The sequence below is a fragment of the Cricetulus griseus genome, chromosome 7, assembly GCF_003668045.3.
Source record: "Cricetulus griseus strain 17A/GY chromosome 7, alternate assembly CriGri-PICRH-1.0, whole genome shotgun sequence".
NCBI lineage: Eukaryota > Metazoa > Chordata > Mammalia > Rodentia > Cricetidae > Cricetulus > Cricetulus griseus.
Genome location: NC_048600.1, coordinates 15424167 through 15443313, shown reverse-complemented (window position 1 = coordinate 15443313; position 19147 = coordinate 15424167). Strand labels below are relative to the sequence as shown.

The window sequence follows — 19147 nt, the reverse complement described above, 5'->3', positions numbered from 1 at the left end:
CAATAACAAAATTTACATTTTACATTGTTTCTACTCATAAAGTCACCAAACAAAAACAAAACTCCAACCTTTACCCTGGCTAACACCCAAGCTAGAAAACCTGAGAATTGGGTGCAGGCATAGGCTCTGGGAATACAAATGATACAACTTTTCACAAGGCACCTAAAACCATACATCAGAAATCCTACCCACATCCATACAACTGTACCCTACACATCAGTAATTTCACTGCTGGGAGACTGTCATAGGAAACAACACTAAGAGTAAAAACTGCCTTCTTTACAAAGATACTCACAGAAGCATTAGCCAACATGGAAATTGCATCACAATGACAACAGTATTACATGGAGTCAAGTATCACGAAGCCATGGCCACTCAAAATCAAATTCATATGCAGGTAAACAGATATAACATGAATTCATTACATTAAGTAAAATAAGGCAGACTCAGACAAATACTGCAATTTTCTTTCATATATGGAAAAATATGTAATGTATATATATGTGTGTGTGTGTGTGTGTGTGTGTGTGTGTGTGTGTGTGTGTGTGTGAGTTTGTGTATTTATATGTGTGTTTATAGGTCACAAAGCTAGATACTGGAAGAAAATAAATTAAATTAAGAAAGCAGGTGAAGGAATGCATGAAACAGAAAAGCAGAAGAGGGGACAGTGGGTGATGAAAGAGAATCATCTAGAGGGAAGGAGGGGTACAGAGGACGACAGTGGAAGGAAATGAAGAAAAACAATATATGATATGCATGAAGATGTTATAAAACTTGTTACTTTGTATTTCAACTAAAAATTAATTTTAAAAATATGAAGGTGCCAAACTCTGTACTACATGTTTTTACATGTTACCATGGTTACCTTGCTATCAATGATGCCACCATTTCAAGGACCGCAGTAGGAGAGTCTCAGGCTCACATATACTCATCAATCATGATGCTTGCCCAAAATAAATCAACTTCTGGAGTTCGTTTTGATTTGTTAATCACATTTTAAAGGAGACTTCACTAAACAGTTTTGTAAGCACCATGTAAATGTTTAAAAATTGAAATTAAATTTCAATTATTTCAAAAAGAGAATACACAGTTCCCCAGCCTGCTCCCTCATTCTAAGCAGTCTAGAGCAGCAGACCACCACTAAACCTATGCAAAAATAAGGCTGCCTATGACTATTACCATTTATTAGGTTTTATTTGGAGATAGTGATATTAACCATGTATACCTCTTTGTCTTAATAGCTCTGTGCATAAATATCACATAAAATATCTACTTTTTTGAGACAGAGTGTTCCTTGGTTGGCTAGCCTGGAACTTGCTATGCAGACTAAGCTGGCCTTAAACTCACAGAGATCTGCCTGCCTCTGCCTCCCTAGAACTGGGATTAAAAGTGTGTGCCACTATAGCTGGTAAATCTCTACTTTTTAAGGAAAAGACTGTTACATTTACAAAGCTAACAGCCCAAATCCTAAACAACAAAATCTGTGTTCTTAACTTCAATGTGAGAGGCTCTCTCTGTCTGTCTGTCTGTCTGTCTGTCTCGTACTCGAATCAGACACTAAAACATGACTGTCACTGGAAGATAAACTTGAAATATTAATATATAAATATATATATAATTTATATATATTGAAATATATATATAATATATATAATATATATATATATATATATGTTGGTTTTTCCAGACAGGGTTTCTCTATGTAGCTTTGGAGCCTATCCTGGTACTCACTCTGGAGACCAGGCTGGCCTGGAACTCACAGAGATCTGCCTGCCTCTGCCTCCCGAGTGCTGGGATTAAAAGCGTGTGCCACCAATGCCCAGCTTGAAATATATTTTTATCTTACTAAGTTTCATCAATTGGAATGTACTATGTTCATAAAGAAAAAAATATTGACCAGGTGTTGTGCATGCCTGTAACTCAAGCATTTGAGAGGTAGGGGCAAGAAGATCATGGCAAATTTGAGGTTAGCCTGGTCTACTTAACAAGTCCTTGGCCTATCTCAAAAAACAAAAACAAAACCAACAAAAAATTAAAGTAAAAAGAAAAGGTAAATTTAAGAAGTTTAAAGACTTGGAAAAGTATTTATATTAAATGACATAAACTATATTGCTAACATAGATCAAACTATTTATCCTCTTTCAAGACCAGCCATCAATATGTCTCAAAACTAGTAAATTAAGAGTAGAATGTCTCTTATCAAAGATAGCAAAACAGAAATCAGAAGCATAATCAAGGCTGGTGAGAAGGAGCTGAAGACTTAGTAAAAGCTCTAACCTAGGAAAAATGTGACTGCAACCAAGGCTCCAAAGAGCTTTCTCTGGGACTTTTGGCAAAGGTTTCCAGTTCACCAAACTTCCCTGTGTTTCAGAAACTTAGCAAGATAATGTCAGGACTCTTTGAGTGCTTCACTATATTAGTAAAAGGTCTAAGAAGATAAACCGACCGGTGTTCTATGTACATCTAGTAGAGATGTACACTCCAGAAGGAAGACAACATTCTGAACACTATAAGAAGTATGCTGGGTCTTTTAGCTGGAGCAGTGTGTGTTTGTAATCCCAGCTACTAGGAAGGTGTCAAGTGTGTGGGGTGGGGTGGGGAAAGACTCACTTGTAGCCAGGAGTTTGGAACAATTAGACCCTTTTTTAAAAAAAGTAAACAGAACAACAACAACAAAAAACCCCTACAAAACCAAAAGAGAAAAACCTACATCCATACCCACAAGCACATAGTAAGGAAGCAGGGTTTATTCTTTGGCTTTCCAGAAGCAAGGCTGTAATACTCAAAATCATCCCAAACTACTCGATGCACACACAATCATGGGAAAGCACCAGTTGTGTTTTTGCTGAGTTTTAGTCTATGGACTTCTACACTTGTCCCCCTAGCTTTCAGATCAGTTTCAATGTTACTTCCCCAGTCCAGGTTTCTACTTCACATATTTTGGAAGGAGAATCACTTCTTTGTGTTTGTGGGGGAGGGTATATGAGTGTGTGTACGTGTGTTCACAGGTACTTAGCTTTTTATGTGGGTGCTAGGGAGTCACACTCAGGTCCTCATGCTTGTGTAGCAAGCTATCTCCCAACCTTTCTCTTCTTGGCACCACCAGCATCACCAAGAGCACCTTTGATGCAAGTCTGTGTATCTGCCCAGTCATTAGATGTGTAAGAAAAGGAATGAAAACGAAGAATGCACCCAAAGTTAGAATTCCATTAAGTTCTATGGGATGACAAGGACAGCAGATGATACCTCACTTTGCCTTGAGAAACTAGAACGTCATTAGATGAGTGATCTCAGAGGAAATGACTCCTAAATTGAGTAATGAGCACTGAACAATAGGCTTCAGACAGCAGGGTACTGTGATTTTTCAGGAACTCAGAACAGAAATAGGCAAAGGCACAGAGGAAAAAAAATCTAAGACTTGAAAAGACAATGTCAAGTCACATGCCTTTCATCCCAGCACTTGGGAGGCAGGTGGAGCTCTGTGAGCTCAAGACTAGCCTGGTCTACATACAGATATCCAGGACAGCCAGGGCTACATAGTGAGAGCTTGTCTCAAAAAAAAAAAAAAAAAAAAAAAAAAAAAAAAAAAAAAAAAAGACACTATCAAAGGAGCTAATCCTTCTAGGGGAGGCTGTAAAAATTAAATGAGTTATTTTATTAAATGTAAAATACTTAGCATACACAGCATATACTTACTCAAGAAGTGCTACACAGATATTAACTACCATCATTATCATTTTTCTTAAATCCATAAACAAACTTGGAAAAATGTGTAGCTATATAGAAGATACATTATTCTTAACAAAGAATTCTTAGAACAAACAAGAGGGCTGGTGATATGGTTTAGCCAGCAGAATGGTTTTCTGCCATGCACAAAGCTTCAGGATTGATCTCTAACACCACATAAACCATGGGGAGAGGCACATGCCTACAATCCGAGCCTGAAGGAGATGGAGGTAGGTGGCTGCACAGTAAATTTGAGGCCAGTCTGGGCTACAAGGGACTGTCAAAAGAAATTAGAAAAAAAGGAAGGAGAGGGGAGGAGAGGGAAGAGAGGAGAGGAAAAAAAGTAATAAATGAACAAAGTAAACATGCCAATGAAATGGGAAAGAAGCAGAAAGGAATGTTTTACAAGATAAATGGAATAAGAACGATTTGATACTAATACTTAGAGGAGGAAAAATTGAAGTAGTTTTAATAAGTGTATTTTCTAAAGGCAAAGCATCAAGACTGGGGGGAAATAGGATGGTTTCATTTACACATTCATACTAATGAATTTTCCTTAAGGCAATCTGGTAATATGTGTATGTGGGCATTAAGAAGTGTCCATAGAGTTGTGTCACTCTGGGGAAATGGTTATACTTATACTTGCTCAAATTCCTCAACAATAGAGTTCTTATAAAGTGTCTAAAGACTAAATGAATTTATACAAAGTATCCCCAAAATAACTAAGATATAGCTACTGCTCTATAAATGTTAGACACTATTACTAATATTCAGCAGTAGGGACATATTATTCACCAATAAAAGTATATTGTGGATAAGTACATAGTAAAAATAGAGCCATGTTTTGATAAAAGTTATTAGTAAGCTACAAAGGAAAGTCACAGAGCCTGAACGTGGGCTGTAGTCCACCAAGAAAGCACTTGCCTTGAACGCTCAGCTTCAATCCCTATCACAGCAGGAAAACATACCAAATTATAACAAAACACATAACAGCACACCACAGGTCCATTATTGGCAGAGACTAAGGTCTAGGAGATCTACCAAAACATGAGCAGTGGCTATGTCTGGAAAGTATCATGGTCTTTGCGTTTCCCAATAGTGTTTCCATTTTCTACATAGAACATTTATTATTCATCATAATAAAAATAGTACACATAAAAAGTCAATAAAATTTAAAATCAAACAATTCAGTGCTTTGAGGAAAAATCTAATTAAATGCCCATTCTAAATTATTTGGCAAATCTCTGCTTTAAGTGGGTGCTAGGGAGTCACACTCAGGTCCTCATGCTTGTGTAGCAAGCTATCTCCCAACCTTTCTCTTCTTGGCACCACCAGCATCACCAAGAGCACCTTTGATGCAAGTCTGTGTATCTGCCCAGTCATTAGATGTGTAAGAAAAGGAATGAAAATGAAGAATGCACCCAAAGTTAGAATTCCATTAAGTTCTATGGGATGACAAGGACAGCAGATGATACCTCACTTTGCAGAGAGGAGGAAGGTTTTTTCTGGTTTCAGTAACTAGAATATAAAGAGGTCTGCCAGGTACCAATCAAATAAATAATAATAACAAACCATCTTAAATATGGAACCCTGAAATACAAATAAACTTATTATATGAAGGCTACCATTTATTTACTTGTAAATGTACACTACAGATTTTCTTTGGTCTGGAGTTCCTTGATCATTTTGAAGGTAGCAGATTTATTTCTCCCAATTATTACACACACACACACACACACACACACACACACACACACTCCATACACCTATTTTCTGCCTTAACTTTCTCCATAATACTTGGCAAATTCTAAATTCGAGACAATTACTGTCTTTCTTCTCTTTTCCTGAATTTAAATGCCCCTACGGCAGGGCAAGGTTCTATACTTTGTTCACTGTTTTATAATCATTACACTGGACATTTCTTTTAAGAAATCATGCATTATTTATGAAATGATGGAGTGAAAGAATGAATTCCATGCTATGAATTATGAGTAACTCTGTTGTCTTTAACTTTCAAAGAGAGAAGACAGTAGCTGGGAATAAAGAAAGGAAAGTTGATACACAATATGGAGAAAGACAAAGATGAAGAAAAGTTACACCAGTGAAGAGACTTAAGAGTGAGCCGCAACACTCTGCTTTTTTTAAGAGGGGGGTTGCCATCATGCTACAAAAATTAGAAAGCCCAGGTCCTGGAGAGTACAGAAAGGCCTTGTGGTTACCCAAATTCAATCCAATGGCTCTTTACATCTCAATCATCCAAGTTATTCAATTCTTAGAAACCCAGCATAACCCCATAGAAACCAAGATGTTGGAAAGGGGAAGTAGTAACTCCAAGTCATAATTACTGGAATGATTGAGGAGAGGGCAAGGAAAACTCCAAAACAGGTTGTCTCTGCAGCAAGACAAAAATCAATTTATAAGCATTTCACTAAAAATTTAGCAGTGGAAAAGCTAAAATGCTCTAGTGAGGTTTTTTTCTACCATTTGGGTTTTCAGATCTTAATGAAAATGGGCTAGATAAGCAATACTACTTTGCATTCCTATTTGACCCTCAGCACTCTTGGCTAATATGATGGTTAATTCTTGACAGGATCTACAACTACCTAAGAGATAAGTCTCTGGCCATACTTGTGAAGGTTTGTCTAGATTAGGTTAATGAGGTGGGAAGCCCCACCCTGAATGTGGACTGTTATTCCATGGGCTGGAGTCCTGTCCTACATACAAAGGAGAAATCATGGGCATTCATATCTCTCTCTCTCTCCCTCTCTCCTCTCTCTCTCTCTCTCTCTCTCTCTCTCTCTCTCTCTCTCTCTCTCTCTCTCTCTCTCTCTCTTCTTCCTGACTGTGATGCAGAGCATGGACATTCATCTCTCTCTGCTTCCTGACCAAAGATGCAGTGACATCTCATTCTCTTGCTGTGATGGACTATACCATGTGTCCAAATAAACTTTTCCTTCCTCAAGCTACTTCTTGTTATGACAACAAGCAAAGTAACTAACAGAAAATATCACTAATCTTTGAAGGGATTACTTACAATCCCTAAGGATTATTTCACAGATTACTAAAAAGCATGCCACCAAATGTTACACAAATTACAAGATTTATTAACTCGACCTACCTGGTACTTACATCAAAGAAGTAATTTAACAAATACCACCAAGGTTTATTAAATGGAATATGGAGAAAGGGGGACAGAGACTCCAAACAGCAGGAAGAAAATGGCAAGGCAGAGGCTAAAGACCAGTGTGAACCTTGCAGGTGCCTTAACTGGCTGTCCTCTCACTTGTCACTATTCTCTCCCAACACCAGACTCTTCCTGGTCAAGCCAGGTCACACTGCAGAGGAGAACGGAACCACCTGAAGTCAAAGGCTCTGAAATGATAATCCAAAGCAGTAGAAACTAAGGGGACTAAAGGGGCAGAATCTTAGACTGAACTGAAGGTCAAATCTTGTAATCTAATTTCAGCCTTCTCATGCGGTTCATTTTGATGCTGATTAGAAATTGTGTGCCAAAGAAAGAGCTAATTTATTTTGTAGTCATTAGGATAAATCACAAACCAGAGAGAGACAGAGACACCAGGAGAAGGAAAGATTAATTAGCTTGAAATTCCTCATTGAAGCAAGATGAAATGATAAGAGTGACATTTATTGGGTACTTATTGGTGCACAATCATTAGGCACTTTATATTATATATAAGACTATGACATGGGTACTATCATTATCCTCGTTTTATAGATGAAGAAAAGAACAGAAATTAAAGAAAGAAAAAAATCTTGCTTAAGGTCATACAACTATTTGAAGCCGGAGCTGGGGTAGGAGGTCTAACTAAAGAGCCTATACTTTTATCCAACATAGTTATAAATATACATGCAATTTTTATTAAACCAGACTTTTTTGAAATTAATATGCATTCACAATTAAAAGGATCCAGAAAACATAAAACAAGTGGTTAAACACAACAAGTTAAATGTATATGATCTGGTACCAGACCCCTAAGTGTCTGCTATAATCACAGCTGAATAGCTGTATGGTAAATAAAGTTACTCAGTGTCTTGGTATGTCTGTGAAGCTAACGTTTTAATCGAATCTCTCAAAACACTGCAAATGAAATACGTTACACTCTTAGAGTTATGAAAATACGTTATTTTTCAGGCTATTCACTGTCCTATTTCTGCTCAGTTTCCTCCCTTCCTCCCCCATTTCCTCTCCGCCTCACATCCTTTAAAGCCAGTTCAGTTCCTCTTTCTCAAGAATACCTACATGCACACTTTACCCAAGAGAATGCTAGCATTTGTCTGTGTGCAACAGCTATAGGATGGTACAAACTTTACAAAAAAGAGCCAAGAAGTGGGAAAGCATTCTAATGTATATTTAGTTTTAGGTCTGTGCAACTGCAGAAGTAATCGAAAGATTCTTGTTTTCCAATTTCACATTTGGAATCTGCTTTAACAACTGGCATACCCCAAAAGTCTTCCCTTGTTTAGCTTTTTTTTTTTTTCAAAATAGCTTTTCCCCAAATTTTCCGTAAGTATGTCATTTCTTAAAATACAAAACAACAAACCCCCAACAGGTTGTTAGACAACAACTCTATCATATTTTAGTAAGATGATTATCATATCCTGAATTATGTATTGAGCCCAATGTAAACGTTTTACAAATGAACATGTACAACTTCTGCACTGGGTGTGAACGTGCACATGTGATAGCAGCGGTGGGAGGAATTCGGCAGGGTAAGTTCCAGGCCTGTCTGTGCTAAATGATGAGACTCTGGCTGCTGTGTAAACCAGGGCTCCATGCTGAAACACTCTTCTGTTCTCCCAGTCCTGGCAGCCCCTTCCTGGAGCTGACAAACACAGCTCATCCTCTCCTAACACCCATATAATTTTTTTTTTTTTTTTTACCTGAACCAAGGTGTTATGGACAACAACATAGTGCTGAAGTTAAAAGAATTCTAACCTGAACTGGGATGCTCATACTTATTAACTCTGAGACCTAGAACAGTTAAACTCTAATTTAACGTTTCACTTATCTATCTGATGGGAAGACATTATTACGTATAAGGCCTTCATGTACTTTAAATAATTATATAAACACTGAGCAGAGGCTCCAATGCCAGTAAGTGCCCTATAAATGACCACCATGGGAGATACGCTGTAATGGTAAAGGAAGTTCAGATGATATCCTTTTATTAAAATGATGGAACCCTGTGAAACTATATTAAAGATGAATTAAAACTAAATCCTGAGGCCGCATGTACCCTGGCGGCAGAGAGCATGCTCAGAATGTGTCAGACAGTTGGTTCACTCTCTAATACACACACATTTTTACACACACACACACACACACACACCTAAAAGTTCTAGAAGTATATAGGAAATTGTCTACTTTGTAATAAGAGATACAATAACTACAGGATAAAATGACAAAGATAAAGAAAATCTTGAAAGCTTCTAATTTTGAGTAATGGGTACAAGCTATTCTATTTTTGTAAAAAACACATTTCTTTTTTAAGTACAAATCTAATCCCCTGAACATACATATTTCTTCATATTCAGGAGAAATCAGGATTTGAGCCTTGAGATGTGCTGAGCAATAGTAACTGGGTAATCAATACAGTATTAGTCAAGTTTTCACTAACTATTCTACCTTTCATTATAGAGGTGAACAAAGGGGATACTTAAATGCACTCAATGTTTAAAACTATACACATTTTTAGCTGCATATCCACATTACATTAAACGGCAGCAACATGCATTTTTTTCTGCATCCTTAAAAAAAAAAAAAAAAAAAAAAAAGGAAATATTTTCACTTTGCTTGCTTACTTCCGAGCAATCACAGGAATAGTCCCTAACCTAAAGGGTAACACATCAGTTTCTACCGTTGATAACTGAATTTTGCTGGCCTCCCATAAATTCGTATACAAGCTGTAGGCAATGTTTCTGGATAGCTTTTAGGTTTTTACCAGTGATTAGCAATATAGCAAACCTTCAGAGGGAACTTAGCAATTTATCAGAGGCTTAAGCAGCTTGGCCTCCAGCCTGTGCTACCTAAATTAATAACACAAAATTCCAAGTGAGAACTTGCCTCCCCTGAGTAAGCAATGAACAGTCGTGAAACGGACCAGAAAGGCATGCAGCAGAGCAGTAATTCCTGTGCTAACTTCAATTCCTACTATGAAGTAGCTGGCTGTATCCAAAAATGTTCCTATTTATTACGAGTCCAATTTTCAAATGAACATACTGGCACCAGAAATCGCGGAACAACACAGCCCATGGTCCATACATGCAAACAGCGTCTAGCTGCAGAATGAAAGCCACCTGCACTTGCAGCTTCAGTTTACCCAGCCACTGTGCACTTGCAGGCGTCTTTTCTCCCTTCCTTAAATATGCAATGAACTTTACTGTGGCTACCGAGGTTCCTTCTCTAGCTGTGCTTCCTAGACACCCTGGAAGTGCATAATGCGGATCAGAAGTCAACGCTTCACATTTCCCAACTTTGGCTGTTAATACGCCAGCCGTGGACGCCAAGCATCCGCCCACTGTCCTCTCGTGACTCGGGCTACTTTGACGCACCGGGATGCGGTTCACCTGACACTCTGCACCAACGCTGACCAAGAAGAGGAAAAAAATAAATAAATCAACTAAGCCAAAATAAAATGGGTCTCCAAGGCAACGCGCACCCAGGTGCCCATGAGGAAAGCCGGGGACCGCGTCGCCCCCCAGCAATAGGCGGCGGCCGTCACCTGCCAAGCGAGGCCGTGGCAAGCAATAGGCGGCGGCCGTCACCTGCCAAGCGAGGCCGTGGCAAGGGGGCCCCGGTGCCCCGGCCTCCGAGAGGAGCGACCCGCGGGCTCCGGGGCCCGAGGTTTCCGCCCGGTGCGGCCGAGCGCGGCCGGGCCTAGGGCGGGGGCCGACGCTCTTCCGAGGACGAGCCGGGCGCTCGCGGCCCCTCGGCGCGGCCCGTGCGTGGAGCCCCGGCCGGCGGCGCCCGCACCTGCCCCGCTCCCCGCAGCAGCGCTGACGGGAAGCTTCACCCACCTGGCGCCTCGCGCACGTCACCGCGCGAGCGACCCCGCGCGCTCCTCGACACCCGCGCACGGGCAGGCGCCGGGGGAGACCCTGCTGTGCGGCGGCCGCCGCCGCCGGGTCAGTCGTCAGGTCGGCCGCAGCGAACCTGTTGCGCAGCCTGTCACGGCCGCTGGGCTCCGCCGGCGCCGCCTCAGCCCCACAACAACATGGCGGCCGCGGCCTCCGCAGGAAGCCGGGGGGCGGGGAGGCGAGCGACGGGCGGGCACTGACGGCCCGCCCGCCCGCCTGCCCGCCGCTCGCCCGCTCGCCCGGCCGCGGGGCACCGACTCCCCGCCGTGAGGGAGCGCGACACTGCGAGGCGTGCCTCCTCACCCCGAGAACCGTGGAGCCCTAGACCGCGAGGGCGAGGGCCGAAGCGCTCCTCTTCCCGCGACGTCCCGAAGCCCCAGAGCTAACAGCCCTTCCAGGAGCTGCTGCGACCCACCTGGCTCCTCCTCTCCGAGGTGACATGCGGAGGCTGGGTGGGACGTTTCCTGCCAAACTGGACCCCAAGGTTTATGGAAAGGTCCCAGGACATCTCTGGTGGACTCACACATGGAACTTGCTCTCTCTCGCTCTGGAACCTTCTTATTCGCTGAAGGTCTCTTCGTTGATGTGGGAGCTACAATTTCCTGAGAATAGGGAAAGTAGAGGTGCGAAGGGGTTCCCTCCACCTTTGAGGTAGACCCTTCTCAGGGACTCCCCTAAAGAAATTAACCACACCCCAGAGTCGGCCATCCATTCACCATCTTACACACACACACACACAACACACACACACACACACACACACACACACACACACTCAGGGACTCCCTAAAGAAATTAACCACACCCCAGAGTCGGCCATCCATTCACCATCTTACACACACACACACACACACACACACACACACACACACACACACCACACACCCACACACACAACACACACACACACACACACACACACACACACACACACACACACTCCGATAAGGAGCATCCTTGACCCTGTTCTCATGGAAGAGCACGCTCCTCACAGGAAGACTGCCCCAGTTTCTTCCTGAGGAAGCTAGAGACATTCTTACCCATCTTACTCAAATTCAGAATTTCTCTCTGTCACCCCTTTCTATTGTGTGGACCCCTCACAAAGACCAGACTGGTCACCATCTATATCTAGGGCTATCGATTTGACAAAGACAACACTCCCCCAACTGAAAGGCTTTCTTTAGATTAGGGTGAAAAAAATGATGGGTCCTAATGAGCAAAATGGAGGGGTCTAACTAAGATTTCATTTGAGGCAACTGTGCTGAGATGGAAAACTCATAACCTGAACCGGCGAGTCTGGAATCCCTGAACTCAAGAGGCTGAGTCGGAAGGATCATCATGAGTTTGAGGCCAGTATACGCTATATATAAACTGTTTCAAAAATCCCATAAATAAATGAATGTTTTTGAAACATTCATATCCCTATGATTTCTGTTGAAATGTGAGAGACCTGTGTAGATAGATGCCCCTAGGGCTTCATTTTTTACCTGTTGGGGCAAATGAAGGAATCAAGTCTGACCTGAATGAGATGATTGCAATACTCAGGCCTGACTGAATTGGACAACCAATTCTTAGGAGGAATTTAGCAAACATTGGTGGTGCTAAACAGGCTTTTCTTGCTCTCAAAGTGTTTTTCTTAACTCTTCGATTAGGACTTGACCAAGACCTGACAGACAGGTCCTGAGCTCTGGTGACACATAGACACCTGACTCCTTGGTATCAGTTTAGGAGGTCCCTCACTTCCTGGGGAGCAGTAAATAAGGCTTCTCCCTCTATAAACAAGCTGCTTGGGTTAAGGAAAGCACCCTTAAGCACCTGTTACTGTTTCCAAACTTCCCTAGCCATGCCCACATCCAAACCTCTAAGCCTCAGAACCCTCACCACAATACTGCAAATAAACTGATTTTATTTATTCCTAATAGGCAGATACTTAATATCCACTTCCTCCCATCACTGACTAGTGTCACTTGTGTTCTGATGTTCTGGACCTAGTAATATTTACCTTGTCTTTTTTCTGTTGAAGAAGCTGCCAAATCCTTGGGAGGAGAAGGACACCGAGGGGGGGGCATTTAAAAGTCTCCCTAAAAGAAACTACAAAGCTAACAGTCTCTGAGGTGAGTTGGGGTTCTGTATGCCTGTCTGTAGTATCCCAAGCACCAAATCAACAACTCAGGTTTCTATTCAGAACTTGAGACCAACCTGTCTATCCTGTCAAACAGAGTATAAGGACCTCCAATAACTGTGCTTCTCTACATACATACATACATACATATGTGACACTGGGATAAATCAATGCTGTTACACATTTAGTGGTTAGTTACAAGTAATGAGGGAAGCAAAGAAGTGAGGGATTCTCAGACTCCTAGGCGGGCCTTGCTAACCACAGCTCTGTTCCACAAGCTAAAGAATGGAACTTGGGAGGGAAACACGGAAGCCATCCAAGAAATGTTCTTGCTGCTTCCAGACCTTTCTTTCTCCACTCATACAGAAAAAAAAAAAAAAAAGTCATTTTCTTTTGAGGGTTGAAACACCAGCCACACCCTTCTCTCCTTATGTTGTCTTTTGCCAAATTCCAGGGCACCCAGTGTTCACCAAGAATGTCAGCACCTGAGGTACTCAGTCAGCCTGTGAGGTCCACCCAGAGCTCTCATCATCCTTAGTCTTCAGGCATTCATGATTCAGGTAGATGATGCATCCACCCTCCCAGGTCATTATCTTCCTCCACTCATGCACAGGTCTTGAACCTGTGAATTCCCTCAGAATCTCCCAAATCTATCCTTTGTTCACCTCTAGCAAAGGTGATGAAATAGCAAGTCCTGCCTAAGTCAGAGACATTCTTGTCGATTCTATGAACGATTAGCAATTACTGTAGAGAGGAAAGTTAAAGCAGACAGGGAGTAGACTATACATATCACATTTGGTTCTCCGCTTCTGCCAAAATCTCGAATAGGTTCTTAGGCCTGTTACTGTAAACCAAGGTTTTACCATGGGGACATCTAATCACATGCTTTTTCCCTTCCATATATCTATGCTCCTGCCAGCCACATAGATCCTCTCAATTTTCCCTTTTGTAGTTTTCAAAGTTCCCATTCTCCATCCAAAATCCTACTCAGTCTATTCTCAAAACAAGTCTGTCATGGTGAGAACAGGCTAGAACAGACAGAAATACAGAATCCCAATTTCAACCATCCCACAAGATAAATGTCATCACATAGGAAGCCCATGAGAAACTTGTCTTTTACATAAGACCTTTGCCACTAATAGAGTGCCTATGGCAATGCTATAACCTTAGTCTTAAACAAATAATTTATAAAGAAATTAAGAGGCTGTGGCCAACAGAAACCATCCTGATTTACCTAGACCTTTGTTACTTCTGGTGTTCTTCATTCTTTCCTGAGGACCAGAGTGTCTATTTAATTCCCTTTAAATAACTCTCTTAAGTGTTTAAAGCTAGAGTGCAGGTCTGTTGGTCACAAGTTCTTACATTTTATATAAAAACTTAAATGTTATTTGCTTTCACATTTGAGTGTAAGTTTACATTCAGTGGGTGTAAAATTCTAAGTTACGACCAGTGAGATGGCTCAATGGATAAAGGCTTCCACTGTCATGCCTGATGACTTGAGTTTGCTCTCTGGACCCAACAGGTGGAGGAGAAAATCAACTCCCACAAGTCTTCCTCTAACTTCTACACATGTGCATACCCACGTATAATAAACACATGCAAAATAAAATGTAAAAATTCTGGGTTTTATATTTTACTTGTTTTCTTTTAATACTTAATGGTATTTTTCCATTTTCTTCTAGTCTCATAGTTTCTCTTGAGAAGTGAGTTGTTGATCAGGTATGTCTCTTATAATCCTATATCATTTTTCTTCACTGCTTTCAAAACTTGCATTGAATCATTGCTTTCAGCAATTTGAGTATGACATATACTGATGTGGACTTTTCTGTTTTTCAGCTTCTTGAATCTCATGTCTGCAAATATGTCTTTCATTGAAATGTTTAAAATATCAGTCATCATTCCTTCAAAACCTTTTTCTGCTCCACTTTCCTCCTTCTGATACATATATATATATATATATATATATATATATATATATATATATGTTTGATGTCTCTGGAGTTCCTGTTAGGTATTCCCCTGGCTCTACCTTCCCCTACACACAGGACATGTGGAACTAGAAGTACTGGGAAATGCTCTTTTTAAAGTTGTGCTTCTTTGACCTTCTTTAGTAAGAGCTTGTTTGTGTCTACTGTCAGCCAGGACATCTATTCTGGTGTCTTACAAGAAAAAAAATGGAACATCATAATTTCTCACTCCTATATTCTTATTCTCTTTCTCTGTTTTCTGAGAAATAGGTGAAAATTAAAGTTTTCCCTTTCTCAGTTTCTTTTTCCTCTCAAAACTTAAAATGAACTACTGACAACAGTGATGAATGCCTGGAGACTTAAAGTCAGTCAATCCAGGAAACCGGTTTGAGGTTGCCCTGGTATTTTATCATCAGGATCATATACTGATGAAAAGTAGTAGGGGTTCAAGGCCCAAGAAAGGTCTAGGCCTTCATATGATGTGTCTTTGTCAAAGTCACTAATTGACTCGTTTTCTTTCACAATGTTAAAATTATTCTGTATTTTTAAAATTGATTTAACTTTATGTGTATCCCCTGGAACTGGAGTTACAAACAGTTGTAAGCTACCATGTAGGTTCTGGGAATTAAACCTGTGTCCTCTGGAAGAGCAGCGAGTGCTCTAAACCTCTGAGCCATCTCTCCATCCCCTCACAAAGTTAAAATTATTAAGAGCTTCACATGTTCTTAGTTCAGAATCATGGTCAGTAGGACAAACTGACTCTAGGTCTTTCTTCTCTACTCTTCAACCTTACAAACCCTTTTCCAGAGTATGGTGCAGAGAGATAGAAATAGAAATGACTTGGGAAAAGAGGTGGGAAGGGAACTCTCCCACTCTAGCATGGGAGGAGTAGTACCACTTTCAGGCCACTGGTGTAGTATATAACTTGAGACTCTGGCTTGAAGCCTGATGGTACTGGAAAGGCAGTGCCTGGCAAGCTGGGGAGCGAAGTCAGCCCAGACTTGGTTCTGTGCCAGCACTGCAGGGTGGAGCCAGAGGCCTGCGTCCTCCGGCCTGAAAGCCCTAACAGGATGTGCTCTTCATGACTGAAGCACCAGGGGCTTCCAGTCTGGCAGGTGCAGCTCGGCAAATGGGAATCCAGTCTGCATTCACCAGTCAGACATGCTTCCCGTCTGGCATGTCCCCAGCTGTCTGCTTATGTCATTGTTACTGTCTGCAGACAAACCAGATACAGTTCACCTCTTGTAATAACCTAACTGATAATACTGTCTTTTGCAGTAACAGAGGACTTTTATTTTATTTTATTTTTTATTTTTGTGGTGCTGCAAATGGAACCCAGGGTCTTACACATATCAAACATGTGTTGTATAACATGTTTTGTACTCTTAGCTCCTTTAAAGTTTGCTTTAAAGCATGCAAGAGATCAGGTCCTTTGGCACTGCTTGACCCAGAATGGCCAACATTTGTTTGCAGTGTTAGCATTTTTTTTTCTCAAAAATAAGACAATGTCTTGAAATGAATCTTAAGAAAGATAATTGCTATACCATGTCTGGGGAGCTGAAGCAGAAGACTCACAAATTGGAGGTTAGTTTGGGCTACACAATGGCATCAAGGCTAGCCTGAGTAATGCAGCAAGACTGTGTCTCAGAAAGAAATGGGGAAAGAAGGGAAGAAAGGAGACAGGAGAGGGGGTAGAAAAGAGGTAAGGGGAGGAAAGGGAAGAAGGCTGATAAATGCCTGTGTTCTTACTGGCTCTTTGAAGATGGAGGCAAAAAGGTCACAAGTTTGGGACCAGCCTTGGCTCCACAGCAAGACACTATCAGGAAAGAAGGAGAGGAAGTGAGGGAATTAAAACCAAAAGGGAGTGGTGGTGGGCAGGCACAGAGTAGCCCTGACACTAACACCATAGCAGGGGAAACCACAGGTAAATGTGAAGGTGCATTTTGATAGTTTGAAAAATGATATGTCTTTAGGATTGCCCTGTCTTGACTTCACTTATGAAAACAAAATCCAGGCTATGAAATCACAGCCCAAAGTAGAATCAGCACCGTGAATTTGGTCAGGATCCTCACCCCATCTGGGAGGAACAGTTGGCTGAAGAGTTGTCTGCCATGGGACTCTGGTGGTGACTATGATGTGGATGTTGGGTGGTGTGTCCAATTCTCATCTCTTCCTTTTGTGTTGAATACATTCAATTGATAGGTCTTTTCTAGTCCTTACAATTTAGAACTGCCTAATTCAGTAGACCAGCAAAGGAAAAAAAGAAAGCAGAAGTGGACTGCTTGCAAAATGATTAGCCTCAGAAACCATTCCTCAATGGGTGAACTTTTGTTATTCTCATGAATGGGAAACAAGAATGTCAGAGAAACTCCATCATTTGAACAGTCCATTCATCTATAAGTGTTGTAATCATAGTCTGATACAATTTTGTTTTTAGCTCTTTTCCTTTTTCTTTCTGTTTTTAGTTTTAGAAGAGTATGTTTCATACTTATTTTCAATAAAGGCATTTCTGCTTTTCTGGTCTTTTTTTCCTTAAAACACATTACTGGATTGTTTTTAGCCATAGTGTATTTTCAATATTATTACAAAATTGTATACTGTCTTACTATCTTTTGAATGGAATACCATAATTCACTTAATCTCTTGTTAGTAGTTGATTCTAACTTTTTATTATAAATAATAAGCACTTCAGTTCTAAATATGCACATACAGATTATAAACATTGCACGGTATAACTTTAACATGCCCCCTCAAGGCACTTATTTTAAAGGCATGGGCCCTAGTTCGTGGGGCTACTGCAAGGTAGAAGCTACACATAGTGGCCCATAGAAATCCCAGTACTTTGGGAGGAATTACCATGGAGGCAGGAGATTAGGAGTTCAAGGGTTTTCATGACTACATGATGAGTTAGAGGCTAGTCGGAGCTAGCTATCTTCTCTCTCAAAAAAAAAAAAACAAAATAAATAAAAACTTAAAATGAAGTAGAAGGAAGTTAGGTCATTGGGGGCATGCCCTCAGAGGGGATTTTGGGATCCCAACCTTATCCTGTCTTCCTTTGGTTCCCAGTGACCACTAGGGTAAGTAGATCTCCCTTGTCACATGGTATTCTGGTGTTGCCAGTAGGCTCTGGAACCATAAGTTGAAACCTACACAACTATGAGCCAAAAATAAACCTTCCCATATGTAAGAAGCTGCCCTAATAAAATCCTTCACTTTGTATTTTACCTTAAAAGTTAATAATCAATGATTAAAACCTGCCTCTTAAAGCTGGTTATTTCTGCTGCCACAGAGATGGAAAGCTAATTACCATCTTTTGGAGCCAATTCTTAGAATTAATTTTCAAAACCATAATCACTGGATGAAAATAATTGTTTCTATAAAGATATATTAATCTACCATAGCAATATTGGAAGATACCACTTCCACTATGCCCTCCTCAATAACATTTCATTTGCATTTCAACTTTTTCCTAATTAAAATTATTTTAAAATTCCACTGATGATCACCCTTTTTTTTCTGTTTTTTTGATACAGGGTTTCTCTGAGGTTTGGAGGCTGTCCTGAAACTAGCTCTTGTAGACCAGGCTGTTCTCGAACTCACAGAGATCCACCAGCCTCTGCCTCCAAAGTGCTGGGATTAAAAGTGTGCGCCACCACTGCCCAGTGATGATCAGCATTTTTATTACTTTTGTTAAATAACAAAATTACACTTAGTAATAAGTTTCTTCAATGAGCTGTTCATATGCTCTTTTAGCTCTGATCTGAGTGTTGTATTCCTTCAAATTTTGTGTGCTGAACTTCTAAGCCCCTAGGTGATAGTCTTAGGAGTTGAGGTTTTTGAGATGATTAAAATAATCTAACCACAAATAAAATTAGTGCCTTTATAAGGAGACCTCAGGGAAAGACCTTGTGATGACTCAGCTGGACCATAGTACCTGTGTTCTAGAAAGTGAGAATCCTCACCTGTTGTGTGGCAAAACATTTTTCTGGGGAGAAGCAACATGTCTATTCACCCCAGAGGGGAAACACATGACAGACCAAAGTAAAGATACCACTACAGTCCAACTTGGTGAACCATGAGTTTTATTAGGGTTACTTATAGGAATACGGGTGAACAGAAATGACTCAAAGACAGCTGTATCATCAAGGCACACACCAGCACAAGTGACAGCTCACAAAGCTGGGACCCTGAAGCACACTGTAGACAGTGTCCTTCCCAGTTGTTTCAGTTGGTC

At 40.9% G+C, this 19147-nt stretch overlaps 1 protein-coding gene and 1 long non-coding RNA gene across 9 annotated transcripts in view; one reads left to right on the top strand and one right to left on the bottom strand.

Moving 5' to 3' along the window:
* Itsn2 (intersectin 2) overlaps window positions 1–11258 on the bottom strand; it is a 116097-nt gene extending 104839 nt beyond the window's left edge. The window contains exon 1 of one of the 5 annotated variants that reach the window (XM_027424570.2): window positions 11240–11258. The gene's annotated coding sequence lies outside the window, so the exon portion shown is untranslated. Of the gene's footprint in view, window positions 1–10764; window positions 10984–11127; window positions 11147–11239 lie in introns of those variants that run through there. The other 4 variants (XM_035448072.1, XM_027424571.2, XM_027424569.2 and 1 more) reach the window with 4 other exon arrangements.
* LOC103160777 overlaps window positions 11122–19147 on the top strand; it is a 37482-nt gene continuing 29456 nt past the window's right edge. For 3 of the 4 annotated variants that reach the window (XR_003486958.2, XR_003486957.2, XR_003486956.2), the window contains exons 1-3: window positions 11122–11258; window positions 12077–12938; window positions 14629–14665. This is a non-coding gene — a long non-coding RNA (uncharacterized LOC103160777). Of the gene's footprint in view, window positions 11259–12076; window positions 12939–13400; window positions 13507–14628; window positions 14666–19147 lie in introns of all 4 variants that reach the window. The other variant, XR_003486960.2, reaches the window with a different exon arrangement.